Genomic DNA, 6,186 nt, shown 5'->3' with positions numbered 1-6,186 from the left:
ACATTCATAGTTTCATGTGGCCTGTGTACATTTTATTGTATTCTTTTCAGTTGCTTCAGTCACATGTGACTCTTTGTGACCCCATTTGGGGTTTTCTTGGCAAAGATACTGGAGTGATTTGCTATATCCTTCTCTAGCAAATTTTACAGATGAAGAAACTGAGACAAACAGGGTTAAGTAACTTGTTCTGGGTCACACAGCTAGTAAATGTCCGAGGCCAGATTTGAACTCTGGAAGATGAATCTCCCTGACTTCAAGCCTGGCATTCTATCCACTACCTAGCTTCCCTTATATCAGCACTGGGCAATCAGTTCCCTTCCATTGACTTTTGCTTAGCAGATGAACATTGATCTGAATAACCAATTAGGAGGCTATAGCAAAGTCCAAGTGGGGACCTGAACTAGAGCTATTAGGGTGGAGAGAAGTGAAAAGATGTAAGTGAGGTTAGGTGTGCTATAGGAGGATTTTATTTCCAGTAAGGTTTGGGCTTGATTCCTCTCAGGTCTCAAATTCTATGATTTTGTGATACTATGTTATGGAGGTAGAAATAGTATTTGCAAGTGGTTATACATGTAAGTGAATGTGAATACAGAGTGGGAGTGAGAAAGCAAATTTAGGGAAAGGGGTCACACATTAGGTAATTAATCAGAGACAGGGATTGAACCTAGGTCTTTCTGACTTGGAGTCCAACTCTCTCTCTCTCTCTCTCTACTTTGGCTGCTACGTTTTCATTTTGAGACATTATAATCTATTCCATTTAAAATTTTTTTCAAAGTATTCTTTCTCTTGTTTTGCTTAATGTAAGCTGAAATTACTTACTCTTCTTTGACAGTGAACTTCTAGTCATTCTTAAGGTCATGAATAATCTTTGCTTTTAAGTAGAAAAAATGAATGCTATTTTGAGAATTCAAATCTTTTACATGTCTATCAAAATTTCAAAACTTTTACACCCCTTTTTTAATATATGTGAATCTGTGTCTGACACTTATTCTTTGAAATCACCATTAAGCTTTCCATTTGGGAGAATAAGGCATTAGTTGTCATGGTGTTGCCCTTCACTTGTTTTAAAATATGGTTCTCTTTTTAAAAACATATATTTTTTCCATGTAAAAATGCTGCTTTCCTGAATTAACTAAGGTTCCTTTGTGAACAAGTGATTATAGCCCACAATGCCCTTTATAACTTAGCCCCTTCCTACTTTTTCTATCTTTTTACAACTTATTCCCCAACACATACTCTGGTTCAGTGATACTGGCCTCCTGACTGACATAAGAGATGCTCCATCTCTTGGACATTTTTTCTAATTATCCCCCATGCCTGGAATATTCTGACTGTTTTGTTCTAACTACTGACCTCTTCTGCTTTCTTTAAGTCACAATTAAAATCCTGTTTTCTGCAGGAAGCCTTCCCCAACCCTAATAATTCTATTGCCTTCTCTGATAATTATTTACTATTTGTACTGTATATGATATGCAATTGTGAATGACTTAACTACTCTCAGCAATACAACAATCCAAGACAATCCCAATGGACTAATGATGAAGCATATTATCTAGCTCCAATGAAAGAACTTATATTCACTGAACACAGACTGAAGCATGATATTTTTAACTTTTTTCATTGTTTTCTTTTATTTGAGTTTTCTTATACAAAATGACTGATATGGCAATGTTTTATATAACTGCATATATTTAACCTATATCTAATTGCTTACCACCTCAGGGAAGGGGGAGGACAGGGAGGGAAGGAGAAACAGAATTTGGAACTCAAAACTTTAAATAAAATTGTTTATTATTTTTTAAAAAAGAATGTAGCAGGTAATTGAGCTTGGGGCGTCGCCAAAGTAGTTGAAAATTGACATAGAAGAGGAAAAGATGCCATAATTTCAGTATTGTTCTGTGAGCAAGTCACTCCCCTGTGGACCATGCAAATTTAGTAGCTTTGGGTATGGGCAAGCTTAACTTCTAATGTTTTGTTCCCTCTACTAAGAAGAGGTTGGGAGAAGAAGGACAAATAATGAAATTCATTGTGGTTTATTGTTAATCTATCTGTCTTTGTACATTATCCTGTGTTTGTGTGTGTCTGTTGACCACCCATGCTTACCTCTGTCTGGTCTAGATTTGTAAGGAGAATGTGAGCTTGAGAAATGGAATATATACCCAACTAGGTGCTGCAAACTTACAGGTAATATTTAAGGGTATTTCACAAAAGTAAAGGCTATCCCACTGTGGAAAGGGAAAAAAAGCCCAGCAACTACCAGGCATACAGCAAAAAAAATTTATGGAATCAATAATTTATTATAGAGCATCTTAAGAAAGTCCAGTACTGTTCTTCTCTTCCATCCCTTCTACACCTGTACTATCCCTCTACTGGGGACCTAATGACTAGGAATTTATTGGCCTAGATGCCCCCACCCAACTTCCTGATACCCCACCCCAACCCAATTCCTCTGTATTTGGAAGGGAAGAACTCTCATGTATAAATGTTCCTGCACCAACAACTCTACCATAAATCAGCACAGAAACCAGGAAGGGAGAGAAGATTCCCTTGAATTGCTATTTCCCTCAGTTTATGGCTCATGAACTCACATTTCCTGCTCCACTCACCAATATGATTCTGAGTTGCTGTTTGCCAATTCATTATTGCATTGCCCACAGCAAGTGTCCCAAACCTTCTCTCCTTAAGTTTCCTCTTTTACCCATTTCCCTTAACCTTTCGATAGAAGCCTTTCTTGATCTTCCCTGTCCCTGTTTTCCTCTCTAATTACTTTGTATTTACTTTATATAAATTTTATAAGCATATTTATATCTGTCTGTGTGTTCATGCTGTTTCTATCAATAGAATGAAAATTCCTTTATGGCAGCTAGATATAGAGAATATAGATATAGATATAGATATAGATATAGATATAGATATAGATATAGATATAGATATAGATATAGATATAGATATAGATATAGATATAGATATAGATATAGATAGATACACACACGGATCTATATATACATATACAAATACATATACATACATCCACACACACACATATATAGTATGTATTATGGTAACAAATGGATGAATGAACAATAAACATTTATTAAATCCTCACTGTGTGTCAGGCACTATGTTAAGTATAAAGGATAAAAATGCATAAAGCAAAATAGGACATTCCAGTTTATGGTCTAATAAATAATAATAATAAAGGAAAACCGTATATTTGGGACAGTGGTGGCTATTTGAGAGGGTGTTTTGGTCTGGGTAGTCATTAGGCTGCTGAATGGAAAGATAGGGTAATCGACTGGCATACTTTATCTAGGAATGGTAGTGTATACATAATATACATACATACATTATGCACGCGTGCACACACACACACACACAATCTTCTTTCCAACTTAGGGTTTGATGATCATGGCTTTACCAGGTATGCATGTCAATTGCTGTACATGGCTTTTTGCACACTATAAAGTGTCATATCAGTGTTAGTTATTAAAATCATGACAACCCTTCCAAAACAGTCATCAAACCTTATGTTAAACAGACCTCCAATATAGGAGTCTGGTGGAGGCTTAATGATGAAAATGTTTAATGTCTGATTTGACTATATAGGATATATCTTTCTTAGTGCCATTCTCCATCCCACCCCACCCCACCCCCAATCCTCCAATTCTATTTCCATCCAAGGTATTCTTCTTTTCTCCTGATCTTCATGTAAAGGGAGCAATGTGAAATAAATATGGAAATAAAAATTGGAGTGAGACTATAAAGGGTTCAAAATTGTAGTATGATGAGTCTAACTTTCATCCTCGAGGAAATAGGCAGCCACCACAAATGTTTTAACATGGGAAAGATGTGGTCATACCTGTCTCTTAGGAATATTGATATCAACTTTGTGTGGGATGTTTTGATGGGTAAAGAGAAACTAATGAAATGGCTATTGTAAAAGTTTTGAAAGAAGTGGTGAGACCCTCAGGTGAGGTGGTGGACCCATGATTCAAGAGAAGGGGGCAGATATTAGAAATGTTATATAAACATATAAGGATTTCAGTAGCCTCCCCACCCTATTAAATGAAGAAACCCCAAGGAAAATCAAATCTCCTAAGTCACCATTTCAAAATAAAACTATTTATAATAGACAAAAGTCCCCCCCCCCCAGTTAGGAATCTATCAGCTAGCTCCCAATTCCCCACCCCAACTCCCCCCAACATGAATCAGCAGTAGTACCCAAGGTCAGGGTCCTCTCTCACTCCCTTCAATAACTGCTCCTACTTGACTCAAGTGAAAACCTTACAAAATCCCACCAGATTTAATTGATTTTGAGTGCCCAATTCTACCTGGGACTCTAGAGGACCTTACCTGTTTCCAGCCTCCCTGAGGGCCTTTATTTGTTGTCATTGTATTCCTTCAATGAAACTGTTTTGTTGTGATGTCTTCTGTGTGTTTCTTTTTATATTATAACCCAAACTTCACTAAATCTACATGAAGATAAAGTAGAAAGAAAATGACTCAGGAGTTGCTTGAATATGAAACAGGAAGGTGATGGAGAAGAAAATGTAAAAAATGATTTTAATTTTGTGAAATATAATAACTAGGCAGATGATGGTATGCTAAACAGAAATAGGAAAGATTGAGAAATAGAAGGTTTGGAAAGAAAGGTAATGAGTTCCCATTTAGACATGTTGAGTTTAAGATGCTTATAGACCATCTTGATAGAAATGTCCACCACGTAGTTGGCAACAGAGAACTAGAGTATTTGGGAATCAGTTGTGTAGAGACGAAAACTAAACCAAATGAAAGCTGATTAAATCAGCGAGTATGGACACACAGAGAGAAGAGAGAAAAGTGTCAGAGCCTTGGTTAGGGAGTGAAAATGCACATTTATTAAATAGAGATGGTTAAAATGGAGTAGATAGATAGGTAGCAGAACCTGTGTGGAATATTGTCATGGAAGTCAAGGGAGGGGACGTTATTCATGAGCAAAAAAGAAGAGTTCATTAATAGAGAAAATTGCTGAGAAATTGAGAATTACTTAGGAAAAAAAGCATTTACCCACTGAAATATCATTTATATTCTCTCTATATACATATATACACATACATGAATATTACATACATATAACACACACACATAGATAGATAGAGAGAGAGAGATTGATAGATGATAGACAGACAGATAGAGAATGATCTTATGTCCTAGACATAAATTTTTGATCAGTCTTTCCTACTTATGAGTTTGAGAACTCATTCCACCGTTCTGTACCACGGTTACTTATCTGTAAAAAGAAGGGATAAGACTAAATGACCTTCTAAGCACCTTTCCAGCTATAAATCTATGAAGTAAAGGTGATTGACCCTACTTAGCACAAAACTGCTCTTCTATGCTTCAATCAAAACTCCAGTGCTTCAAATCCTGGTGCCATTAAACTAAAAGAAGCATGAAATTTATTCTCTAAGAGGTTACATTCCTAAAAGACCATTTTGGTCTGATGTATATACATATGGATGTATATATGTATGTGTGTATGTATGTATGTGTACACACATTAATATATACATCACTGACCACCTGCACTTCTTCCTGGATATTCTCTCTTCTCTCAGCTTTGTGACAATACTCTATGCCATTTCCTATAGGCCAAATCCTTTTTTTTTTTTTTTGGTTTGTTTGTTTGTTTGTTTGTTTTAGTTTCTTCTGTTGGATGATCCATGTTCTATAGCCTAATCATGGGTATTCCCGAAGGTGCTATATCCTGAGCTGTGTTTTCTTTTCTCTTTCTCTTTCCTCTTTTTGTTGATCTTATCAGCATCTGTGATTTTGAGTGTGGATTAAAAAGCCCAGATCATCCTGATACTAAAGAGGGCCTCTAAACTGGAATTCATACATTTAGACCTGGAAGGAAACTTAAACTATCATCTAGTCCAATCTCCTCTTCATATGGGTGAGAAAACTGAGACCCAGAAGAGGGAAGAGACTTTTGCAGTGTTACAGAAGTTTGATATGGGTGGATGGGGATTCAAACCCAGGATGCCAGATCATTGATTTATGGACATGAGATTTCATCTAGTTTATCTCCTTTGTTTTACTGTTGGGGAAAATGAGAACAACAGAGGTTAAACTGCATAGGTGACAGTGGTAGCCCCTCCTGACTAATTCCTCTGCATTACAAAGAAGTCCCACATACAAAGAAAG

The sequence above is a fragment of the Dromiciops gliroides genome, chromosome 6 (assembly GCF_019393635.1).
Source record: "Dromiciops gliroides isolate mDroGli1 chromosome 6, mDroGli1.pri, whole genome shotgun sequence".
NCBI classification, from domain to species: domain Eukaryota; kingdom Metazoa; phylum Chordata; class Mammalia; order Microbiotheria; family Microbiotheriidae; genus Dromiciops; species Dromiciops gliroides.
This window is presented reverse-complemented; position numbering follows the sequence as displayed.